The 27,613-nt window shown below is 37.9% G+C and overlaps 1 protein-coding gene across 19 annotated transcripts in view; it reads right to left on the bottom strand.

Moving 5' to 3' along the window:
* Positions 1-22,534, bottom strand: part of TRERF1 (transcriptional regulating factor 1) — a 102,140-nt gene extending 79,606 nt beyond the window's left edge. For 7 of the 19 annotated variants that reach the window (XM_058165269.1, XM_058165280.1, XM_058165281.1 and 4 more), the window contains exon 1: positions 21,897-22,286. The gene's annotated coding sequence lies outside the window, so the exon portion shown is untranslated. Of the gene's footprint in view, positions 1-5,715; positions 6,186-7,332; positions 7,381-21,520; positions 21,817-21,896; positions 22,288-22,434 lie in introns of those variants that run through there. The other 12 variants (XM_058165268.1, XM_058165271.1, XM_058165272.1 and 9 more) reach the window with 9 other exon arrangements.
* Positions 22,535-27,613: the final 5,079 nt, after the last annotated feature.

Genomic DNA, 27,613 nt, shown 5'->3' with positions numbered 1-27,613 from the left:
TGGCTCAAAGTGAGCTTCTGTAGCTGAGAGTGGAATAGGAGCTTCATCTTCCTATTTCTTTTCTAGCACCTTAACCGCTACATCAACAGACAGTTAATATAGGCATACACTTATACAATACTACAGAAGGAGGCATGGTCTAGGTCAGTGATGGCTAACCTTTTCCTGACCGAGTGTCCAAACCACATGCGCGCGAATGTGTGGACGAACCCACAAAATGCAATGTGCGTGTGGCTCCCCACATGCCCCCTGTGCATTCACAGCAGAGACCTGAAGACCAGAAGGAAGTGTGCACACACATGAGCGGCGGAGCTGAACTAGGGTGACAGCTCGTGTGCAATCAGAGAGGGCGCTGCATGCCATCTCCAGCATACTGGCCATAGGTTTGCCATCATGGGTCTAGTTGGTCTGAAGTTAACTAGTGAATTCACAGCTGGCATCACAATTGATTTAAACACTGCTTTAAATGGGAACGCTGCTTTAAGCAACTTGAACAGGGAACATGGCAACTTATCCACCCTCTGGGACTCCTTTCTTTGGCATTTATTGAGCTTCTTACCCAAAACTGACTTTTTTTTTAAATTAAAACAAACACACATTAAATAGAAAAAAGCTCCTGTTCTGCCAAGTAAAACACTAAGCAATGAGCTGCATCATTCCCTAAGGCTTTTTAAAAAAAAATAAATGCAGTTCAATGCATTTGTAAATGTTACTTGCCATGAATCTTGTTCTCTACACATTAAAAAAAACTGATAAAAGTGCAGTTCCTAGGAATTATGCAAACTGCTTGTGGTATCCACATACGCAGTGCTAGCATTCTAGCTTCCTATGTTCCCTAGGCCTGAGGTCAATATGCACACAAAGACCACACACCTGGTTTACATGTACATAAAATAAGGTTTCTTAAAGATGCCAAACATGTCACTGAAACTAGACCTGATTAAATAAACTGAGGTCTCTGGTTCTCATCCAGTCATAGAGAAACTAAATTGCCAGGCTGGTGAGTAACTATGAACCTTTCTGCTGTCTGCATTGTTCCAAAAGTGACAAAGACAATGTAGACCAAAACAACATTTCAGAATTAATAGTAAAAGAGAATTTGAACTTCTTGATACAATTAAGATAATTGTAGGCAAGGTTGAAACCATAGTCCCAGCTGAGAATCTGTGCATGTGCCAAATGCCTCGGAATGAGGCATTTGGCACATGCACAGATTAGTCGTGTCCTTCAATCTATAAAAGGTATCATATTCCAAGTGTACGTTCTACTAAACTGATTTTTTGTGTCCCACTTTATTTTAGAATTGGATACATGCAATAGAAGACCATTCAGCATATAGCACACACTACTGTACTCAAGAACAGCAGAGTGATGAGGAGGAAGAAATTGATGCAACATGTATTGCAGGTATGGGTAATACATAAAGATATTAAAACTAGAAAAATGAATGGTAATTATTATTACCATTCATTTTTGTAGTTTTAATATCTTTATGTATTACCCATACCTGCATCTCTTCCCATTCTCACTACTGCACGTTTGAGGTTTATAATATTTTTAAAAATTAAATAAATACTTAGTATGCAATTGTTATCTATACACTTTTCAATCCATTTTATGCCCTGGTGAGGTGGAAGACAAAATGGCTCAACCAATTCAGAGATGAGGATGTCAGTTCCTCCACTCTTAAAAGAGAAGTTGATGTTGTAAAAATAGTTGCAAATATATTTCCCAAAATAGCATTACTTACATGAGCTCCACCTTATTCATACTCTTCAGATTGAGTTCATACTTCAGATCAGGTTGATACTATAATAGCACAAGAAATAGTAGCTTAAACCCATTTCCTTGCCTATTAATTGTATCCGATGTTAGCTTCTGATCTTTCTTTGGAAAAAAGGTGGTGAAAAAAGTAATAATAATGAGTGTCAAACTTGCAGCATCACATTGTCATCATGTGACGTATTGTGACGTTTTTCCCCTTCACAGAGCTGGGGTGGGCCTGGCATGTGCTTGGCGCATCTGGCCCACAGACCGCCAGTTTGACACCCCTGTAATAATATGAAAGCATTCTGTGCATAAGCAGACATACATGTGAAATATCTAGTTTTAACCCCCAAGGTTATGTAATTAGTTTATATTCCTAGTTTCATTGATTTTTTTTTAACATTATTCCTAAATAAAATATTCCTCTACCACTAATGGGAAAGAAAACCATACATTATCTATTTATGCAACATTGTTATTTATCTAGATCACTTAAATTACAATAAACAACAAAGTTTACCAAAATTAACTCTCTTTCTTAAATAATGATGTTATCAGTAGTGGGCTTCAAAAATTTTTACTACCGGTTCTGTGGGTGTGGCTTGGTGGGCGTAGCATGGCAAGGATACTGTAAAATCTCCATTCCCTCCCCAATCCAAGAGAGGATTACTGCAAAATCCCCATTTCCTCCCGATCAGCTGGGAATTGGGAGGCGGAGAATAGAGGGGTGCGGGGCTAGTCAGAATTTTTATTACTGGTTCTCCGAATTACTCAAAATTTCCACTACCGGTTCTCCAGAGCTTGTCAGAACCTGCTGAAATTATGCTTTAAAATTCTGTCCGGAACAACAACAAAATCCTTGTCTTTTACAGACTTGTTTTCTTTCCCTAGTGGCCACATAAGATTCAAGAAAGCAATATATAATCTGTATATTTTATGTTAAATCTTCCAATTCAATTGTCTCCTTTCTCAGTAACATGAGAAAAACCTTCTATGATCAGATCAAAGACCTGTCTAATGCAGCACTCTGCTTGATTCAGTGGGCAACTAGATGTACATGGAAACCCACAAATAAACAAGAAGGATAATAATAATCCCTTAGTGACAAATACGCATTCAACATATTCAGTCCATATAAGAGTACTGACGCTTTTGAAATTTGGTGTTGGAGAAGACTTCTGAAAATAGCAGACTTTTGAAAATACCATGGACAGACAAATAGATCACTGAACAAACCAATCCAGAGTTCTCACTTCGTTCACATTTGTGCCTGGCTCTCTGGAGAAGGCTCAGTCTAATGCTAGGCAAGGTAGATGGAAACAGTAGAAGAGGACAACCAACAGCAAGGTAGACGGACTCACATTACAGTGGCAATGAGTGCTATATTGGAAGATCTGAAAAACCGTCATGGAGACAATCTATTTCTCTGGTTGCTAGGAGTTGAAAACAATTTGATGGCCCAAAATGAATGAATCAATCCATCAAAAGTGCTATGCAACATTAACTTATTCAAATCTCTTTCAATCCAGCTAGGTTGACAATCATCACAATTCACTAACGAAGAACTTTATTCTGGTCCATCCTTTAGCTCCTACCACTCAATTTAATCTACTAACTCATATTTTATTACTGGTTATTTTTTAATATCCCCTTTCTCTATCATACACCAAACACTATATGCCTTCTTTTCTTAACATTTCCTAATTTCAAACATGCTTTTTCTCCCACTATTGTTTCACTGAGATACGTTTTTAAACTAATTTTATTAACGATAAGATTATTCAGATAAAAAATAAACTGAAAAATAAAAAATGCAGAAGAAAGAAAGAAAAAGAAATAACCTCCCCCTTCTTCCCATCAAGTACAGATAACTTTAACAATTTATCACCATCTCTTAAAATACAGAAACCATATCTTCATCTCCCAGCCCACCTCTGTTCTCTATAAACAGCCTCATCATTTTATCCTAATCAAAGTTAATTAAAGGTTATCGGAAACAAGATTTCTATTATAAACTAAATCTAATAAACACATTTAAATGCCTTCCTTTTACAGTTGCATCTTATTTTCTATCTTTAAAAAAGCCCCTAAACCTCATCATTCAAACAGTCAAGTAATGAAATATTCAATAATCTCTTCTATTCTTAGTCAGGTCTATCACATTAGTACATATGTCACCAATGGGCATTCTAACACTATTATGCCATGCCAACAGCTTGCCAGCCGATTTCTTGCACATACACTATAGAGCTACGTATTAAGCCAGTTGTCTGTATTCTTCAACAAAGGTTCATCAACAAAAGTTTCCACAAGTATAGCACCTGTGTAATTTTTCCTTCAAAAAGGGCAGAATTATTTTCAATCTCTGTTTCTTTGGTGAATTCTATATTAAAACAAGTTGTTTAAGAGAGAGAGGGTAAACATTTAATTTGCAAAGTTTTGTATGCTGTTTTCAAAATAAACATATTCAGGACAGATATTTAATATGTTGAAAAAAATCAAACATAAATGGGGCAGCTGTTATATAATACTTTCAAAACCAAATAAGGAAAAGATAGACTGAGAAGTCTAAATTCAGAGCCGTTCACCTGTCAACATCTTGGCTCTATTCTCCCATTTATAAGAGATACTGGAAACAGAATAGCTATATAGTTTCTTCTCTCTCTTCAACTTCTAATAAAGTACAACCAAACTCAATAATAATTTCACTGGATCATCATAAGTTACAATAAATAGTCACAACACAAGACAGCTGTATGTTTTCCTCTTTTCTCGTCTTCAGAAGTCTGTATGTCTCAACATACTTCCAATTTTGAGTCACTGTAGAAAAAGTTACAATAAATTGCTTCCCAGAATGCATAACCATATAGTTTGATTGAGCCATATGTCTGCCAAGCATCGTAAAGATTTACAGTAAATGATGAGCAATTTACAACATTCAGAGTGATATGCCAGCAACTCAGATAAAAAGCATACCGTAATTCATTCAGACAAAATAATGTGCTCAACTCCAAACTTGTGCATTTTTATTTCAACAATGTAGAAGAAACTATAATTGAATTTTTATCCTAACTAATCAGAAAAATATGATGCATATTCTGTGTTTGGCATCCCCCTGTATTGTACTAAAAGGCTGTGCATTTCACGTAACATTTCACATATGCATTCTTTGACGCATATTTATGCCTGTGTACAGATTGAAAGGGGCACATAAACACAACAATTCATTTTAAATATGAATAGTAAAAACAGAGAAAGGAACGAATTGTACTTTATTATTTGGGGAACGATGATATAATGCTGTTATTGGAAATGGTAATTTTTAGACTAATTTTTCTCCCATCTCAGAGCTTTTTTCCCCCCCAACTTTTAAAATTAGATTAAATCTATCATAAATGTAACACATTTTTTTTTACTTTCCTGCCAAAATTTACCAGGAACCCACACTGCAGTTTTTTTTTAAATTATAAACATCACAGATCTCAAAGCATAAAAAAGCCATCTCAGGTGGCTGAATGAGGCCTGCTTATTCACCCTCCCATAAAATAATACATTCACTTTGGAGTAACCTTTTGGTAGTTATTCATTAAATATATTCTCCATGGCAGATCAAAGATATATAGGTAGTCCTCAACTTATGACCACAATTGATGTTGCTAAATGAGACATTTGTTAAGTGCATTCTACCCCATTTTACAACTTTTTTCTTGCCACAGTTGTTAAGTGAATCATTAATGTTATTAACATAGTCATTAAATGAATCTGGCTTCTCCATTGACTTTGCTTTGCCAGAAGGTGATCACATGACCCTGGGACATTGCAACCATCATAAATACGTACATGCCATCCAAATTTCGATCATGTGACTGTGGGGTTGCTGCAACAATGGTCATAAATCACTTTTTTCAGTGCCATTACAACTTTAAACCAGGGGTGGGTTCTATTTACCTTTACAAGAGGGCCGCGTGTGCTTCACTCGTGCATGCGCAGAAGCTCCCTGATGATGTCGGGGTCGGTGGGTGGAGCCTCCCTCCAGTTTTACTACCGGTTCTATAGAAACCGTGGGCAACCCACCACTGCTTCGAACGGTAACTAAACGAACTGTTGTAAGTCAAAGACTAGCTGTACAAATTATAATATAGCCTTATATCCCTTTCTTCTTCTAAGTTAAGAGAGTTACTATTAAATAACTCACATGAAGCTCTCTGAAGCATCCTTTTCTAGCTTCACTCTTATCCAGAATGCAGTTTCAACAGTGCTACCTACCACTCTTCTCTCAACCATTGTCTTAGCTACCAAATGTCTGCATTCAGAAATGGCCAAGAAAAGTCAGACCTTTTATAATTTGTATCAAACATGAGCAAGCTTTTCATGGCCAAGGATTGCATTTAAGATGGAGGGGAAGGCCTGAGGTGCAGAAATTTCAGGATTTTTAAATTTAAAAATGCCTATTTTAAGGCTTACACTACTCTTTTCATAAGTTTGGAATCTCTAAGTGGCAGTTTCCAATAATCATGATCAGAAGAGGTTCCAAGAGCTGCAAAATGGTAAAGCGTGTGTGGGGGGGGGAGGGAGAAAAGGAGAGAGGGAGGGAGGGTGGGAGGAAGGGAGAGAGAGAGAGAGGGAGAGAGAGAGAGAGAGAAAAAAAAAATATAGCCCTTGACTATTTACACCATTCTTGCTCAAGAACAATTAACCATGAGTGTCTTGGAGCTTTAGTTTTAAACTAATTTTAGTCATACAATAAACATATTCCATGCAAGTGAATTTTCAACTATTAAATCATGCACAAACTGATTTGCATTTTACAATGCCTAAAATAAATTGCATATGTTCTTTGTCTGGTTTTTCATTTCTCATGACTTAAAGGATTAGAACTGGAAGGATCCCTGAAAGTATACAGAAATTTAATTTGATATGCAACAAAAGCTACTATGGTTAAATAAGGCATAAGGCTTACTGCTGACAATTGTTCTTGGCAAATTACAATGTACTTGCATACTTAATTACAAAGTCAATGTTATTTCTTCTCTAGATAAAGAAATCACAATTCTAATTATTTACTTATATAATAATAGATCTGGAATATGCAAATAATTCTGCAAACATTTAACCTTCGGCCACATAGTAGCCTTCTTTACAAACTCATCTCTACAAATTTAATACTGCAACATGTATGAAAACTGAAGGGGGAAAAAGGAAAACATACAAATTATTTTATTTTGGTTTTGATAATGCAAATACCACCTGCGCTATTTAATTCATGGTCTACACTACTATTTATGACTTGATTTGAATGAAACAGACAGACAGACAGACTCAGAAGGTATCCCCTGCAAAGCAGAAAAAAAATCTGCACAATAACCATGTCCAAAACACAACTCCAAGAATTCAAAGTTAGAAACCACACGCGGCAGATCTATAAACTTTCATTTAAATATAGTTTGTAAGGACACTCATAGACTTAAGTGTAAGTTCACAAATACCAACATGATAAATTTGAAATATAGTTATATTATACACCAATTCCAAAATTTTATTTATTTATAACAATAGGAATAGTACTTAGACTTATATACTGCTCCATAGTGTTTTACAGCACTGTCTGAACACCTGCAGAAATTTGGGAGGGGGGGAGAGAAAAAAATAAATTCTAAATCATAAATCTGGGTTGTAGCTATTTTATACAGCAAATCCAAAATATTGGGAATTTTGTCACACAGATACTAACTCTAATTTTCTACCGTAACCAGAGTTCTCAGAAAAATGCACTTAAGTTTGTAAATGTGTAAAAATAAGGACATTTTTTTTTAAAAAATGTAAGAGTAAAAATATTTCATCAATAATATTCAGAAATGAAAATCTTAATAAAAATAAGTTAAGAACATAAGCAAGACAATGAATAGGCAATAAAGATATTAAAAACGTGTGAAAAAAGTATCAGAGTGTTTTAACCATTCTGTTGGTATAAAAAGAAAATAAAAGAAATATTTATAAAAGAAAAATAATCTGATAATGCAACAATCTATATATATATATAAAAGCGAAAACCACTCACGCATTAATTACAAAATCTCCAGAATTGTAAAGCCTACAATCTTGAAATTTGCTACGTATGTTCCTCTTGGCTTCTAGGTGCTCTCTAAGAAAGGATGTTTGAAATGACCATCAGAGCTTTAGTATTTCCTATATTATTATTAGCATGCTCTGATGCTAAGGAGTTCTACTCCCCACCTCAAAAGAAATCTGTTCCAAATGCAAAACACAAGCAGAGGAGTTTCACTTTCAGTTTTACTTTCACAGCAGCAAGCAGCTTTACTACAGAACAATTGAGCTAAGCCACGCTCAGCCTCCTTCCTGTCTCCTTCTTGCTCACACAGCATACACTGTTTGAGTTTCCAAACACCCCATAACTCTCTCACACTGACAGGATGCTAGCCAGATGAATACCGATGGATACTGCGGGCTGGGACATTCTACTCCCACTCCCCCTCTGTTCCAACTGCCACTTGCATTATATTAACACCACTGATGATATGGAGTTACACATTCTACATTAAGTTTCAGGCTGCAAGTGTCAATTTATCAAGCCCGAGCACACAGTTTTGTAGCGAAGCATAGGCGTCCAGATAATAACTTCATGATCTTTTTTTTAAGTTGAAGCAAAATCTTGATATATTTCCAAGGCGCTTTACTTTATTAATTATCAGAGTATGTGCATTAAATGTATATGATATAGGGAACATGCACAGAGAACACAAATCAAACTTGTACTGTGACCTTAATCAGAATGCAAATTTCACAATAAAGCTAACATCATTGTGTCTACTGAGGCTAAATTTCACAAGTCTGGGAGAAAAAAATATCTTCCCCCCCTATTTACCTACAATTGAAGAAAACTTGAAACTTTCCTGGAGGAGGGAATATAGCAACAACCCTGAGAATCTCAAGTTGTCAAGAAGGGCATATATAGTAATTTACTTTGTATTGGATTCAGAAGGCAAAAAAAAAAGTAATAATGCAGAAAAAACAAGATATTGAAATATAAAGTAACGATTCCCTATTAGTTGGGTTAACTATGATTAGAAAAATTAAGACTCTCTTCCAATTAAAGGTTACCAGTCAATTTTTCAAGCAAGTTGTCCATGGGTGGGTAGGGGAAAATCTCTAATGTGGCTAGGTATGGATATGGAATGTTTATTTATTAAATTTATTTGCCACCCATCTTGCTTCAACGTTTTGTCATATGAATTCAGCAAATTGTGCTTCTTCAACAAAATAGAGATTGTTATATTAGGTCTAATGTAAAATGTGGATTGTAATTGTTTTGTGGCAACTAAGACAAATAGGGTCTCTCCAGAGTTCTTCCCAGGACAATTTGAGCATCAACTATCCAATCATTACTTTGAAAAAAATGCTACTTTTGCAAAGGAAAATTAAATTAGTTCAGCTGTTACGTTTCGTCACCAAAAAAGGCACTTTCACAAAAACATGTAGACTCAGTAACCTGCATGTACACAGTCTTTCATTTATGTAGTTTGGAGTGTGGTTATTAAATGACCAAGTTTCCTATGAATTGTCACCCTTGCTAAGTGCATCTAAGGAACATTAAAACTCAAATAGCCATACTCTTTTTGCAGGGCTGTATAACTAAGGTTATGGGCCTCTGGTGGCTCAGCAGACTAAGTCTGTCTGTTATTAACACAGCTGCTTGCAATTACTGCAAGTTCAAGTCCCACCAGGCCCAAGGTTGACTCAGCCTTCCATCCTTTATAAAGGTAGGTAAAATGAGGACCCAGATTGTTGGGGGCAATAAAGTTGACTTTGTATATAATATACAGATGGATGAAGACTATTGCTTGACACAGTGTAAGCCGCCCTGAGTCTTCGGAGAAGGGCGGGATATAAATTCAAATTTTAAAAAAAAAGGTGATAACAAAGTATCAAAGTAACAATAACCTGGCTCAAGGTATCAAACTAAAACTAGGACATCCAGTTGGAAATCCCCATTCTGGCACAAATATCTCAGGGTGATCATGCCAGTCACTACTGTTTAATCATCTTCAAGAATTTTAAAAGCATACTCAGTTTCTTCTTCCGCTCCTATCTTCCTATGCTGACGAAATGACATTGCATCTCTATTTGTCAAAAAAAAAAAAACACCACAAAAAACCCCACCATCCAATCACCAGACATATTAGAAGATTAGAGAACTTGCAATTAAGTTCATGATCCCATCCGTTCTTCACATATACAAGACTTTAACACCTGAAGAAAACTCATCACCAGACTACTAAAGTCATAGCCATTTTTTAAACATCACTCAAGCTAGCTAAACTAAAAAAAAAAGTAATTTAACTTTTTAATTTTTATTTAATTCGGATTAATTCTTTGGCTTCTAAGACAACTTCATTTCCATTAAAGATGACACACCACTGGCAAAAGATCAGAGCTGGGGTCATAAATACACTAAGATGTATGAAATTTGAGTTAAGGAGGTCCATGTCACAATATTTAGGGTTCTGATATAAAGGCCCGTACTTAAGAGTAGATATTTTTTAATTTAATAGCATGTTATTTCTGAGTAAACAAATTTAATATTAGACCACATGCAATATTTGTAATGTTTTAATGAGCTGGAATAAAAACAATTAAGTGGTTTAAGAAGCATAATTAGCAGACTGAATAAAAATGAAAACATTTCATTTGTCATCAGCCCACAAATATGCCAATGCCAAAGTTAACAAGACATAATTTGAATTTACATAAGCAACTTTCAAATCCTGAAACATTCATTCACCTGCCATTCATATTTTAAAAGGGAGAAATGCAGTTAGTTACCTGTGTTTTTTTAATTAGTTTTAAACTGTGTTATCTTGGTTTCTTAAGTTGTACTGAGAAATGATTTGGTTGGTAAGAGCTTAGAAGTTTTACAAATAAATCCTAATTCCAAGTACTTTGCTCTAGATGAAACTCCTTCTAACCTTACTAATAAGACTTTTTGCATATGCAAAAAAGACTATGTTGCAAAACAAACAACTCTTTTTGAAGTCACCACCACTCAAAAAATAACAGCAAACTAGCTGCTACTTCTGTATTCCTCTTGCAACTTCAGTTTTCAACTGAAACATGGCAAGTCAACACTTCAGAGGTGACAAAAATCTACATAGAACAGAGTGTAGAATGCATCTGTCTTTTTCTTTCTGAGATAGTAAAAATGAAAGTTAACAATAAATTATTTGAACATAATTCCAAGTTTAAAAAATGGAAATGGATTGCAAGAAATCCAATGAAACAAGATGGCACCAAGAATTCATAGTGACAGAAAAATTCAGATGGCAGGGCATTTCAAAGCGCACACACAAAAGTGACCTCTTTTCATCTCAAGCATGCATAATTATCCCTTGACTTAAATCTACAGGCTTTCTCATGTAATCGTTTGGTTGAGATTAGTCAAATTTAACATGCGAGCTACATGATCCTCTGTACTGGGGACCTTCTCAATGAATAGAATAGAATTGAATTAAAATAGAATTTTTTTATTGGCTAAGTGTGATTGGACACACAAGGAATTTGCATATGCCCTCAGTGTACATAAAAGAAAAGTTACGTTCATCAAGAATTCTAAGGTACAACACTTAATGATAGTCAGAGGGTACAAATAAGCAATCAGGAAACAATATCAATATAAATTGTAAGGATACAAGCAACAAAGTTACAGTCATACAGTTATAAGTGGAAGGAGATGGGTGATGGGAACGATGAGAAGATTAATAGTAGTGCAGACTTAGTAAATAGTTTGACAGTGTTGAGGGAATTATTTGTTTAGCAGAGTGATGGCGTTCTTGTGTCTAGTTGTTCTGGTGTGCAGTGCTCTGTAGCATCGTTTTGAGGGTAGAAGTTGAAACAGTTTATGTCCAGGATGTGAGGGGGTCTGTAAATATTTTAACAGCCCTCTTTTTGATTTTTTGAACTTACAAAGTTGCAGAATGGATCAATATCAGACATGAGCCACATTCTCACATGTACCAGTCTAATCTATCACATGGCCTTGCTACCAATGTTGCAAATTCGGCTTAAAAACACTGTATCCAAGTTTTGCTTCTAGTCTTCTATATGTTTTTCTGTTGATTCCCCAACTCTGGATAGAAAAGCAGGCTCTAAATTGCATCAATACCACCTGCTCTTCTGTCAGTTTCCCTATTTAGATAACTAAATTGTTTGAACCAACTCTATTTCAATATTGATCCTATCACTGTTCTGCCCTACTCTATCCACCTCCAATCCAACTGCCTTGAGAAAATGGACTTCAACTCCTTAGAGTTCAGCACCGATATTTATTTTTAAACAATAGTTGTAAGGGGGAGGAAAAGAAGCAAACTGCTTTGTCTGTAAGATATTAAGATAATAACAGAAGATGCAGCTGGCCCTATTAGTAAGCAGTTTAAAACAGTTAGACCTCAACAGCTAGTATTAGTGTCATGGTTCCAGAAAAACCTCTTCTGCATAAAAAAAACTCAGAAGCCATTGTCTTTCAGAGTTCTTTACTAGCATGAGGAAACTGGCACACGATGAGTGAAATTCCAAAACTGAACTTCCGGATTCTTTTCCCAGTTATACAAACCCCCAGAGTCCCACTCCCCTGACCCCTTTGCGGTCACATGGTCCCACGTTCTCCCAGTTCATTCGAATATCTTCTCGCCACTCTTCCTGCAGATGTGAACACCATCCGACCTTGACCGCTTGAAGAATGTTACCATACCCCTCAACCCCCCTTCTTCCCCTCAGGGGAAAAATGTGGCAGCATCTGGAACCCTAAAGTCTAGTATGGTTTCCAGGCCTGACAATTAGGTGCTTTGAGTATCATGAGACTGGTTCAAACTCTTTAATGTTTAATTAATTATGGTTGCATTATTCCTCTCAAGGAGAAATGCTTTTCTGCCAGGCCACAGATAGCAAGGCATGGATGGCATGGCAAAATGTGGCTCAGACTGCTAATGCAGTCTGTTATTAACAGCAGCTGCCTGCAATTACTGCAGGTTCTAGTCCCACCAGGCCCAAGGTTGACTCAGCCTTCCATCCTTTATAAGGTAGGTAAAATGAGGACCCAGATTGTTGGGGGGGGGCAATAAGTTGACTTTGTATATAAATATACAAATAGAATGAAGACTATTGCTAACATAGTGTAAGCCGCCCTGAGTCTTCGGAGAAGGGCGGGATATAAATGCAAATTTAAAATATATATATATATTTCCAAGTGGCTATTTTGGAAGTGCCAACTGCCATCATTTCCAGGGGTGCCAGAGTTGCTTTAGATAGCAAGGTGGGCAGTATATAAAGGTAATGAAAAATGTTCTGAATTCTATGGTTCTGACCTACCAGAGAATGATGCTGGTTCTATGCCACTAATTGCAGTGGGGTTTAAGTCAGCTTGATTATGTACTGGACCAGAATCAAAAGTTTCCCAGTTAAGATTGACAGTTTAACAAATTTAACAAATTCTACATAATCCGCTGGCTTAGGTTTGTTCGAGGTAGAGAATCATCTTCAAGCATATATTTGTAAATAAAGTAATGGATATGCGGATTAAGTGTGGGGCTGAAATAAGGGGAAGGCACGACAAGATATAGGGACAAAGGTAACATATAGGGACCTAGTGCCGCGTAACGGGGTAAGCTCCTGTTACTTGTCCCAGCTTCTGCCAACCTAGCAGTTCGAAAGCACGTAAAAAATGCAAGTAGAAAAATAGGGACCACCTTTGGTGGGAAGGTAGCAGCGTTCCATGCGCCTCTGGCGTTTAGTCATGCCAGCCACATGACCACGGAGACGTCTTCCGACAGCGCTGGCTCTTCGGCTTTGAAATGGAGATGAGCACCGCCTCCTAGAGTCGGGAACGACTAGCACATATGTGCAAGGGGAACCTTTACCTTTAAGATAAGGAAGAGTTTTCTCCTGAAAGTAAATGTTAACTTTCCTCTTCCAGGATACTTCTAACTACAGCTCCCATCACTTTGAGAGTGGTTTGCTATGAATTTCAACTAATAATTAATCAGCTTGGTTGCAAGTTTGAGCCTCAGTAAATAACAGCTTAGGTGTCACTGCTGCAAAGTACAACTGATTTTTATTTCAACTTCAAACCTTTTGGAACTCAATGCTGTGGCAAAAAACAACAGCTGCACCATTCTTCATTAGGATAAACTCTTGTGCGACTCAACGAAAAGAAATGTTTCTTTCAAACTGTCGAGGTATAATACAGAATAAAACTATGCAGTGCTTCTGATTCAAAACCAAAACAAGTATTTTCACCCCATGCTAGGGTACAAGACTTTGTACCAGAAACAAATTTTCAGACTGCTCACAAAACTTAAAATGCAATAAATTTCTACCAAGTCATCTACTGTAAGTCACTGTGATAAAAGAAGGTAACACTGTATTTATATCTTTGTTTTATGAGTGGGGGTGGGGTGAGTGAGTGAGTGAACAAACACTAAATTACTTGGTTTCTCTTGTGAACCAACTTGCCAAACAAAAATGAATTTTAAATGAATTTTGAAAAAGCCCTTCAAAACAAGAGTTAGGAAGAGAATATTCTTAGTATTACTTTATCTAACCATATAGACTTCCTAAAATTCCCATTTTAGTAACAGGAAGGACAGATATATTTTTAAGCTGAACAGGAAAGACAAAGTTCTTAGGTGTTAAAAACTTAAGTAAATCTCACCAAGATTAATGAAAAATGTCTACAAGGCTATAACCTTAATGACTTTATGGGCAGCTTATCCGAACATGAATATATAAGCAATGTGAATAACTCATCAATTCAGAAATGGATGTTCTGAAGAACTCTGGAACATTCTGTTTCAGTTCCAGACCACATCAACCTTCTCTTGGCCAATGGCATTCTGAGAGCAGTTGCAAACTGGAAATATTTTTCCCAAAATGGTCTACAAAAAGGCAGAATCCAGAAGAAGATTTGGCATGAGGGAGTGATGGTATTCTGAAGTTCTTGAGAACATTACATTTCCAAATAGTTTGAGTTTTGTGCATTTCTAGCATGAATATACCATTGTCTGGTTCAAATTCAATGCTAAATTATGATTTTAATATTACCGGAACAGTCTTCACACTGAAGCTGAGTAAAAGCAATGGTTTACTCTGAAACCGTCTGTTAAGAAGTTTAAAAAGGAGTATCTATGAATCAAAACCATACCACATCTCTGACATAAATAAAATAGAACATGTCCAGAAATATTTTACTAGAAGAGTTCTTCGCTCCTCCGAAAACAACAAAATACCTTATATCACCAGGCTTGAAATCCTGGGATTAGAAAATTTACAACTCCGTCAACTTCGACATGACCTGTGTTTAACACACAAAATCATCTATTGCAATATCCTTCCTGTAAAAGACTACTTCAGCTTCAATAGCAATATTACAAGAGCAAAAAATAGATTCAAGTTTAATGTCAACCGCTTCAAACTTGATTGCAGAAAATATGACTTCTGTAACAGAGTTGTTAATGCTTGGAACTCATTACCTGACCCCATAGTCTCTACTCAAAATCCCAAAATCTTCAACCAAAAACTGTCTACTCTTGACCTCACCCCATTCCTAAGAGGACTATAAGGGGCGTGCATAAGAGCACAAAAGTGCCTACTGTTCCTGTCCTATTGTTCCCTTCATTATATCAAATTAATATAGCTGATGCATACTTTTTTATATATATATATATATATTCTTCAAAATATGTTGTTTTATTTATGACAATGTTTGTGTATACTGTTGTGACAAAATGAAATAAATAAAAAAAAAGACAGATGCTGCTGTAATGCCAGAACATTACACGACATCCAGATCAGGCTGATGACATGCATACAGGCTAACAGTGAAAGATGAACTGGCTGGTTTTGTTCACATTTTATATCTTCCAATTCTGGCAAAGAGTTAAGAGCTGACAATACTGCTACAGTCTATAAAATTCAGTCATTCTTTTCTTCTTAAGAGATCCTTCCCGTTGATTTCAGCTTCAATATGATCAATTGAGCTACCATGTTTTCCTGAAAATAAGACATTATCTTATATTTTTTTTAAACCTGAACTAAACGCTTGGCCTTATTGCCATGTGCTCAAAAGCCCGATTGGGCTTATTATCAGGGCATGTCTTGTTTTGGGGAAAACACGATATTTTAAATCTTCATGCATTTAAAAAGAACATGCTAATGAACAGAGACAATATCTTCCTGTAATAAACATGTATCAACTCTATTAATTAAAGTCCTTTAGCTGAAGCTGCATCATATTTACTATAGCTGCATTTTTATATATAAAACCTAATTTTATGATTTCATAAATAGATACTTTTGCCTATGCACACTCCAATAATGCTCATGTAAATTCAGACACAATATGCCTATGGTAGTGACATCTGATCACCATGACACTGAATCCACTGAACTGAATCATCGAGACTGAAATTTATCGAGAAGTCAACAAGACTACCATCACAACATACCTTCACAATTTTAAAAACTACATTTTTAATATTACTGGAACAGGTCTCAGTCTTCACACCAAAGCTGTGCAAAAGCTATGGTTTGCTTGAAATAGTCTATACAATTCAGTACTGTAAAATAAACGAAGTATGAGGCACAATGGCAAAATCACAGAATTGGAAATAACTAAGTCATCGAGTCCAAACTGCTGAGATCCATTTTAAAACATCTCTCTGACAGATGGTTTGTCCAGCTGCTGCTTGGACCTATTTTAGGGAGCACAACTCTGTCCTAGATTGGTAGTTCCCAAAGGGAGAAGCATGAACCCTAGGGATGCACAAAACAATCCACTGGGGTACAGGAAAGAAAATATTAGAATACTTTTTATTTATTATTTATTATCATTATAATGAGACCTTTGTCTCATTATTTTTACATTTCTATTTTGGAGTATGTTTCCCAATGTATATAATCATTTGAGAGCACATATATATGATAGATAGATAGATAGATAGATAGATAGATAGATAGATAGATAGATAGATAAGATAGTATTTTGGGATACATGCCCCTCTTCCCTAGTTTCCTGATAAGGTGCACTATCAAAAGGTTTGAAGACCACTGCTCTAGATAACTGCTGGTACTGTTAAACTGCTCCTACCACTGGGCCATTTCTTAACATTCAGTAGAAACTTAACTTCCTGCAACTTAACTTGATGTGCATTCCCTTCCACTTTGGACAAAACAAAACAGCCCTTCACCATCTTCCATGTGATATGCAGTTTAGGCTGCTAGCAAACAATTTTTATTTTGTTTATGGCTGTAACTGTTCTGACAATAAGAGGGCCTTACAGCCTATCCAGTCTGTCATTCTCATTGACACATAGTATTCAAAGCTACTGCATCTCCAAAACACCGTATAACAATCCAATCTCTGTCTGAAATCTTTCGATGAGGGAGAGCCACAGGACTTGTCTCTTAAAAGTATTATATTAAATCCTGCTTTTCAGAAGGCAAAGAACAAAAACTGTTCTTCTATAAGAAAACTTATCTCATAGTTGAAAAATGTTACCATATTCATTCTGGGCTATTTTTGTCAACCATCTATTATAGGATATATTTCCACTGCTCTCTTCCAGACCTATTCCAGTTCTTCTAAAGTACACCTTTATTAAAGATCTAGTACGAGCATCACATCAAAAATAATGCAGTTTATTTAGCTGTGGCATTAACCATGCAGTTATTTTGCAAACCATGGTTTTATGACTAAGCATGCTGTGCACACTCAATTGTGATTTACTGAATAACTCGGGCATAAGCATATAATGGCTTCTTATGTTATGTGGGTACAAGATGTGGTAACCAATGATTTTTTAAAAAAAATTTATTAGCTGAAGAATTCACACACATTGAAATCAGCTCCCAATCCACTTTGTCAAAAATGCATTAAATGCAGAGATATACTAGAAGATAAAAGGGTGTTTGTGATTCTGCCAAAAGCATAGGATTTCATAAAATCAAGCACTTCACTCTTGTCTGATTTCAAAGTGAAACTCTGGCTCATGACAAAGTCCTTTTAAAGGCCCTGGTAACAATATGATTATTTATAAGCTTTTCTTATCATAAACCCAAGTTCATAAACCAAAATCATCACAAATAATTCTATTTAAACACACACACACATTTACATACATTTACATACAGACACACAGACATCAGTGGTGGGTTTCAAAAATTTTTACTATCGGTTCTGTGGGTGTGGCGGTTCTGTGGGTGTGGCTTGATCAGCGTGGCAGGGGAAAGATATTGTAAAACAGGGGTAGTCAACCTTTTTATACCTACTGCCCACTTTTGTATCTCTGTTAGTAGTGAAAATTTTCTAACCGCCCACAGGAATGTGCTGTGTATCGTTGTCTGTGCATGCCTCTCATGCATCGTGGATTGGGGTTGGGGGGGGGCACCGGCTACCAGCTCTGCTTGTGTGTTACAGCTGGGTGGTGTGGGGGGAGATACGCGAGCTATTCTGGGATGAGGTCTTTTGTTTGCAGTTGCACTATAGCGCCATTTAGTTTCACTTACGTAATGTGAACTAAACTTATGCGTGGGCGATACAAATAGTATATTTTCAGAAATTTAAATTGTCACAGGGAATTTTATGAAAACCTAATGAAAATGTTTTAAATAATGCTATGATTTTTGTAAAAAAAGTCAATTAAATTATAAAAAAGGAAAGTGCTTCAGTACTTCAGTACTTTCAGTACTTTCAGTTCAAAACCCCTACTGCCCACCATGAAAGCTGGAATGCCCACTAGTGGGCGATAGGGACCAGGTTGACTACCACTGCTGTAAAATCTCCATTCCCACCCCACTCCAGGGGAAGGATACTATAAAATCTCCTTTCCCTCCCCAATCTAGGGGAAGGTTACTACAAAATCCCCATTTCCTCCTGATCAGCTGGGACTTGGGAGGCAGAGAATAGATGGGGGCGGCGCCAGTCAGAATTTTTACTACCGGATCTCCAAACTACTCAAAATTTCCACTACTGGTTCTCCAGAACTGGTCAGAACCTGCTGAAACCCACCTCTGACACACATGTATAAATTCTATAAATTTTACAAAGCTTTCTTCAAAGATGGAAATAAAAAAGCCCATCTTCGTGTAATACATGAACCTGAAAATAAGAAGGAACTGAAATAGTCATTTTCTGAGGAAGAGAGGGAGAAAGCCATGGGTATATTTGTAAAAGCACATTAAAAACTTACTAACGCTAACTGGCTGTGTTGCTAAAAAGTGAGTTATAGTCAATTAGGAACAGTCAGACCAAAATTCTGAAGGAGTTCAGAGTTAATGACTTACAAATGAGCCCCATATAGATGTTAGATTCAAACAGGGCTGCAATCTTTAAGGGTGACTTCTGTGCAGGTCTATTTCCAAATCAGTCCCATATTAATTCAGCAGAGCTTATTCACAGATATAAGACTGCAGCAATCCCACACTGATGCTTACCTGGAAGGGAAGCACCATTGATCTGAGCTCTCACGTGAACAGGCGCATAGGATTGTATTGTCAGGAAATTCAAAAGGCTTCAGTAATCAAGCAAGCAAAATGCAATTTAATACATGTTAATTACTTTTAAATTAGTATTCATTTAAAAGCAAATGGTACAGTTACCACAAAAAGGTCATTTAAAATCTATTCATGTAGCCTTTGTCTTCAGATGTGAGATATTGCAGTGGGGAGCATCTGTCAAATGTGAGGAAAATCTTCTGTGACAATCCATTCTGACTGGGTTTTATTAACTCATGAATCAAAAAGAATTATGGTTCAGCACAATGTCTGCACTACCATTTGATTATTATCATGATGCTTATATTATCATTATGTCTATTAACATTGTAGAACATATTTTGCATAATTGGGGCTTAGCATATGTTAAAATAGCCACAGTGAACTGTTACTGTGTATGCATACTACTGTACATACAAGCATGGGCATACACAGAAGTAGCTGAGAGGAGCATCCAAACTGGGGCCATACTATATAGATCAATCTTGAGGCTGAATATATAAAATGCATTTATGTGTATCTTCAGGCTACTTTCCCTTAAGTCCTGATTGTTGAAATTAACCTTCCCCAACTCTGGCTAGGGACAGTGTAAACTTCAGGTGAATACATTTGGAGGTCACTACGCTGAGAAAAACTTATTTAGATTTAAAAAAAGAAAAAAGGTGTATCTACCTCAGCTTCCTTGTTCACATACAGGTAGTCCTTGACCTACGACCACAATTGAGCATGAAATTTATTTTGCTAAGCGAGACAGTTAAGTGACTTGTGCCCTATTTTATGACCTTTCCTGCCATAGTTGTTAAATGAATCACTTCAGTTGTTAAGTAAGTATCACTGCTGTTAATTGAATCTGGTTTCCCCATTGACTTTGCTTGTCAGAAGGTTGCAAAATGTGATCACAAGGCCCCAGGGCACTGAAACTGTCATAAATATGAACCAATTGCCAAGAATCTGAATTTTGATCATGGTTGCTGCAATGGTCCTAAATGCGAAAAACTGTCAAAAGCCACTTTTTTCAATACAGTTGTAACTTTGAACTGTCATTCAACAAATGGTTGTAGGTCAAGGACTATCTGTAGTGCATGGATGTCAAACTTGTCAGTCACATTGTCATCACTTGACATATCGTGACTTCCCCCCCCCTTCGCTAAACTGGGGTTGGGCATGGCCAGCATGTGATGAACCTGTCCTGCAGGTGGAGAGTTTGACACCCCTGTGTGGCTAACAGGGCCTCTAGGAAGGCTCATAACCAGAAGCAGACAGTTGTTGTCATCTCCACAGCTGGCGTAAAGAGGTATGGCCCAGAGCAATGTTTTTCAACCTCAGAAATTTTTAATTGTGAACCTTAAGTTCCAGAATACCCTAGCCAGCAATACTGGGGATGGGCTCCAAAACAGCAAGTCTTGGGAATAAAGCAATGGCTTGTTATTTAAGTAGAAAAGATACCAATTCTTCCAATTACCATGGATTTCTTTAGCGTATTGTTATTAGTACAGCATATTGTTTTTAGATCAACTAGGCTATAATTTAGCTAGAATTATTCAAATCAATAAGGCAAATTAATAGTGACTCTGCTTTACTGTAATAGTTTAGGTATGGTAAAAGCAAAGTCTAGATTCAGCTATATTACCTTATCATGAGTTTATTAAACTGACCAATGGATGAAAATAAAATATTTCTCAAAGAAAAAGGAAATGTTTTCCATAAGCACTGGGGGAAGGGGGGGAGCTTTTGTGCAGGAAAACAAAAAATGCTAATACAGTAGGAAGACCAGCTGCCACATGTTTAAAACTATCTGTATTACAAAAAAAGAAGAAAAAAGCCCCAAAAAACACCCACCAGTGGAACCATTTTTAAAAACTTTGTGACTTCACACCATAATAATTTACCATAATTTCAGCAATTATCAACCAAAAGTTGCATAAAACATAACCTCTTGATAGTATGTTGGGAATCATTGCATTACAATACTCAGAACTACACACACTATTGATGCCACGCACAGAAGAAGGATCTTGAATCAAACTTCCCAGTCTCTCGAAACAAGGCATACTGTAGCCTCGGGGCTGACATTTCATATTCCTCTTTTATATAAAAAAGAAACAAAAAACCTCAACCATATTATCGTCTCAATTTTCAGGGACTGAATCTGACTCATGTCTCCGGGAAAAAAGAAAAAGTGCATCCATCTTACTTTAAGTGTCTCTTTGCTTGGTCGAATACGAAGCAGCAGACGCCATAGGGAAAACAAGCATGGGTGTACGGGAGTTAGGGAGTGGCCAAGATGCAAATCTCTAGCTTTCCAATTTCCCACCGATTGCAAGCAGGTACAGCAGCGCGTTATCAAGTGTCAGATCCACGCAGATGGGTAGCTTGCCAGCCCGCACACAAACTTAAGAGCTTGCACATACATAGACACGCACTATATTTAAAATATGACACACGGTCGTTTTCAGTTTTAATTGCCGTCCTTCGAGACATTCGCCTGCACACGATTTCAGTTTTAAGCAACAAACCGCCCAAGGAAATTCTAAGCAATAGGGACATCTTAAAAAAAAAAAAATGCCAACCTTGGTGCTCTGCTCTTTTCCTACTGGGATATCTTGCAGCGAGGAGGAGGCGGCGGCGGCAAGGAGGGAGGGAAGGAGGGCCTCGCCTACTTAACCGTACACACCGAAAGTGACTAAACTGCAAACTTAAAAAAAAGAAAAGAAAAGTTGAGCTTGTAGGTTAATGAAAGAATGGAAGTTCTTAAGCGTTTGCCTACCTGGTGCAACTCTGCAACAAGTGCATGCAGGTCCAAGATCACTGTAGGGCGCAATTTTTTTTTTCTTAATTTGTTTTGCACCGATAAGGCAATTGCAATTTTAATTTACTACAGTGCTATTTACTGGGGTCCTACTTTGCTTACATTACAGCTCATCCTGTAAACAAATATCGCTCCGCCAGGAAATATACTCAACATCCCCCCTCCTCCTCCTCCTTCGCTTCTTCCCTCCAAGAGCAGCGCGCGATGTACCCTCCCCTTGGCGATTGCATTGGGGAGGGTGGAATAACTAATTGCAAGATCACGCGGGGGGGGGGGGAACTCAAGGGAGTTAGACTTACCTTTTCAAGAAATTCCAGGCGTGCTTCGTATAATGGAGCTCTGCCCCCTCCCCCCCCATCCCGGGTACAAAATTCCAGTGTCAGCAAAACGCTGTCAAATTATTTTCGTGCAAAAAAAAAAAAAAAGAGGGGGGGGAAAGCAGAAGCAAAAAAAAAAAAAAAGGGGGAGGAGGCTAGAAGAGAAAATTGAATCCCTCCGCCGAGATGGGGTCTGGTCCTGAGTTTGCAAACCCGGAAGTAAGGTATCAGCAGCGGTTGCTGCTGTAGTAATAGGTCTAGTAATAATAATAATACCTGGGAACCTCTCGGTGGAGTACTGTATCCTATGTAAGGTGCCGTTTCCTATTATAGCTATTACAGTGCTGGGCAGCGTCTAGGTAGAGTCCCTTTCCAGTTAATCGCATTGGTAATTGGAATAGGGGTGCGGTTCGGTTACCCCATATCTCGCTCCTTCCTAAAAGCTGTAGATCCACCATACGAAATTAAGCCTGTTTGCTGGAGCTCTCTAACCTGTAAGCGGCCCCGGCTCGTTCTCGTGCTACACCGAGAACGATCTCGGGCTAATTCCGGGCTCGCAAGAGTCAAAAAGAACTGCGTGGATGTCGCACCGCTTCCTCCTTTGGCAGCTTGCAACTAGATTTTAGAGGGGGGCCCTTATGAGCTTTCTTGAATCCGACCGGTTGGGGGTTGCTTTCATGAAAAGGTCTAAAGCACATGCCGGGAGGGGTGGGGACGGGGGCGGTGGTGGATTTGAGTAGATCCCGGTGTTATCCTGAGCACGTTACTCGAAAGTAAACCCCGTCCATGCTGCACAGGGCGCAGTCTCTGATGAATTTATATTTGACTGCAGCAAAAAGGAAAATAAAAGGGACCTTTTGTCCCCACAATGCACCACAAGCTGGGCTGGAGGATCTCCAGGCACCTGAAAGTAAGTCCCATAGATTCCCCCGAAGCTTTTACTCGCTAGTAAATGTAATTCAAACCAAACCATAGAAAGGCTGACTTGGGTGTGCTTAGTTTTTCCCTTTCACTCCCAAGTAGTAACGTGTGAGCCCAAGAAGGGTGCGGGACTGTGCTGCACGCTTTTTTTTTCTTTCTTTCTTTCTTTCCACAACGCCATGACTGCAAAACGTGTGGAAGGAGGAGGGGAGTGAAATACGTAGCTGGGACCGCTCCTGGGAGCGCCCCCAACCGGCTTGTAGTTGGCGCTGCGTTTCCCGGTTTGTCCCTCCCTCCCTCAAGCCCTTCTCAAACGCAGCGGAAGAAAAGTTGTATTAATTATAGCCAATCGCCTTTCTCGTGGTTCTTTTTTTTTTTCGTCCGCTAAGTTGCAGTAAAAGGAAGTCCACTTCTTGGCTATATGTGGTCAGATAGAGTGGAATTGAAAGCCTTCGAAGCGGCTCGTTTTCAGACGTGATGATGTGCTTTTTCTCCTTGTAAGATTCCCGTGCTTTAATTTCACAGCAGAACAAGTATCGTTTTAGTAGCCGGAGAATTAATTTGTACATGTCCGGTGGCCATCAAAAAGCACGGAATTTGCTGTCAAATTACAGTCAAAAATATGACAGCCGTGTGGTGTGTTTAACTACTTTCATCACTGCTGGGTAGCATCAACTTCTCTAGAATTTGAACAGAATTAGGGATAACTTGGATCTAACTCCAACGTGTGCCTCACTGTATATACTTAAATATTGGCTACCATTACAACATCTTCTCATGGTATGTTTTACAACAATCTTTGAAAATAAACTCCCAAATTCCTTGCCTGCATAAGGTTGTATTAGTTTGACTTGGACCAGTACAGGAGGGGGAAGGAGGAAGCCCCCAGCCTTGGCCTTCCCTTTCTAATACTATGTAAGAACATCTGTACTGAATGCTAAAGACCAACCAATCCCTATGATAGGTCACTTCCCTGCATGTAGTTCCCTGTGGCTGGAGACATTGGACAAGTGGTCCATCAAGGCATATAGCTCTGATTATGAGAAATTAGCAGCTGGGATAATTTTTTGCCATGCTCACAAAACACTCTTCAATTTAGTCATTGAGATGGAGCTTGTTGTGCAAACACCACAAGCTGTTCCAGTAACCCCAAAAAATGGTCTCTCTATCCTAACTTATCTCTTCGAACCAGTGACAAGGACTAAGTCTCGCAAATCTTTAGCTTTCCTAAGTGCTCCATCTCTGTTACCTTTTTAAAAAACTTTCCTTACCCCCTCCCCCCCATGGGAAAGGCTGTGTGTGATTCTTTATGATTATGTTCTTAATGTTTGTGACCTCAACTGGCATACTGAAGAGTTTTGCTAATGTTAACCAGGGTTGGAAAGGTTCAGATGTACCCTTTGGTGACTGGAGGCTTTAAAAATAGTTGCACTTTCTGTTTGGTTATAAAGTGAGTTAATTGTCATAGTTGACTCTGTCATGTTTTCCTATTTGCAGTAGGAAATAGGAGATCTAGACAATATTTTGATTATCAATTATCAAAGGCTGACATCCAAGGAAGGTGTTCAAGTCTTAAAACAATTCCTGATATCAGTTATGGCCTTGATAAAGGAAGGCAAGTTGATACTTGATTCAGATTGAATAAAGGTGTTCTCAGTCAGGGGAAAGAGCAAGGAATAATTAGATTCTTGATTACCATTTAGAGGGAGACGCAGGATATACAGTATACATTTTCCTTCAACTATCTAGTACCACTTTGTTTAATTCATAACTCATCCAAAAAACTCGTTACAGAAGCATAGCTTGAGACAGAGGGAACCCAAACAGGAAGAAAGAAAAGAAAACTTGCTGCCTTGTATAATTTTGTGTGTGCGGGCATCCCATTCTCCTGCAATCCATTATAAATTGCCCTGCTTATACGGCCCTCTTCTACTATTTTTTGTTTAAATAGAGGAGGAAATGCCCAATACATCAGAAGATTGGGTAACACTGGGCTTAATTGATGGGAATATTGTGATCTATTACTTATATGCCCCCCTCGTACCTAATACAAGAATAATGGAGGAACTAGGGATGTGTAGAGTTTCAGATCTAGAATGAAAAACTGCATCATAGCAACTGTGGGCTTTATAGTGATGGTAGAGAAATGTAACATGTCCTTAGAGAGAAAATAGGAGATGCAAAATAGTTATTAAGTCCTGGGAAAGTAGAAACATGAGAAAAAAGACTAGGGACTCAACTTGAACATGTTGACCTCAAAAAGGTACTAGTGAAGGTTTTGAACACACTTTCAAGTTTCTGTTAAAAGATGCTACAACAATTTTTGAATGTTTCTGAATAGCATTTCTGAAAATCCAGCAGCATCTGTTTTTTTGATGTGGACTATCTGGAAAGTCTTAAAGTTATTTATTTTGTAACCAAAATGTGACCAAAAGAAAAAACAGGAAAAAGACCCATGTCAGAATTTACAACAATATAAAGTTAATTCAGTCTTTAAGGTTATCAATAAATCTAGTCTACATCACAACATATTGGGTTATCTTCTCAATTTTATGGAAGATACTTTTTAAAAATAGATAATAAATGTGTATCCTGAATCCATGCAATAACATCAGGAGAATAAGTTTCTTTCCAATTATATAAATCTTTCTTCTGTACCTCCACCTAGATACAGTCAAAATTCTTGATGAGATGACATTTTCCATGTTTTCAGAATATAGTTCCATCATACTGTACAGTAATAGGCAGAAGGAAGGAATAACCTCAAGAAACCAAGAGGAGTAGCCGCAACCAAGACAGCAGTCAGATAAAAAAAAAATCCAGGCCAGAACTATAACCTGAAAATAAACATCTCAGTCAAAGACCCTCTGTATTCTCAGACAAAAAAAAAATGGGTGGGTGTATATATTCAGCCTCAGAAGATTTTACCACCTTATAATGAAAGTAGTACTAGCACACATGACTTTGGTTTCCTAGTCTGGCCTATCCTGAAGGAGTGACACATACTGAAATCCTTAAGTATATTTCTGGTCAAAATACTGACATATGCAGTAATTTGAAACCAAAACAAAACAGTACTTAGATAAAGACGGTATCATATGAGTTAAAATCCTTTACATTTTTTTTATAATGCTAACATGAACAATTCAATCTCCATCCCTTTTAAAATTTTCTTCAAGAGGTGAGATTAATATGAAGTAGTATTTTATGATGAATTAATGTTTAAATTGTAACAAATGTTACATTTCTTAACACCTGTATCCATTGATTCTTCAAAACTAGATATTCCAGTTCTTCATTTCATGATTCAGGTGTACAACTGCAGTAATCCTAATTTTCTTTTTATTTTATATTCCATATAAAATCAAATTCTTGGTTTCTGTTACAGCAATGCATTTCTTAAGGAACCTGAAATTGCAGGTGCTTTATAGATTGCTAAAGCATCTGGTCACACTGTTTAGTTAGTACATATTTCAATTGTATAATTTGTTAAGCAAATATTCTTGGTTAGTCATATTCAACAAAAGACTTCTCCAAGTCTTTAAAATCACTGTTAGAAACCAATTGCTTCAAAATATTGATCCCTTGATCCCAAGCATTCCAAAGAAACATCTTCCCCACTATGTTCAAGTATGGGTTATTCCCCATCATCATCCCCCTCATCAGTTTCTATCAACAATGAAATGTATCTTCCCTCCTGCCATCACTGACTGTGGGGGGCGAGTCATTGGCCCCTACAGAGAGGGTCCGCAATCTGGGCATCCTTCTGGATGCATGGCTGTCATTGGAAGAGCATATGACGGCCGTTGCCAGAGGTGCTTTTTATCAGGTTCGCCTGATACGCCAGTTGCGTCCCTTCTTAGACCGGGATTCCCTATGCACAGTCACTCATGCCCTCGTCACTTCCCGCCTGGACTACTGCAACGCTCTCTACATGGGGCTCCCCTTGAAGAGCACCCGGAGGCTCCAACTGGTGCAGAATGCGGCCGCGCGGGTGATAGAGGGAGCGACTCGAGGCTCCCATATAACACCTCTCCTGCGCAGGCTGCACTGGCTTCCGGTGGTCTTCCGAGTGCAATTCAAGGTGTTGGTTACCACCTTTAAAGCGCTCCATGGCATAGGACCGGGTTATTTACGGGACCGCCTGCTGCTACTGGTGGCCTTCCATTGAGCAGTGCGCTCTCATAGGGAGGGTCTCCTCAGGGTGCCATCGGCCAGACAATGTCGGCTGGCGACCCCC

The sequence above is a fragment of the Ahaetulla prasina genome, chromosome 1, assembly GCF_028640845.1.
Source record: "Ahaetulla prasina isolate Xishuangbanna chromosome 1, ASM2864084v1, whole genome shotgun sequence".
Taxonomy (NCBI): domain Eukaryota; kingdom Metazoa; phylum Chordata; class Lepidosauria; order Squamata; family Colubridae; genus Ahaetulla; species Ahaetulla prasina.
The sequence above is the reverse complement of the archived record's forward strand: the minus strand, read 5'-3'. Positions and strand labels throughout refer to the sequence as shown.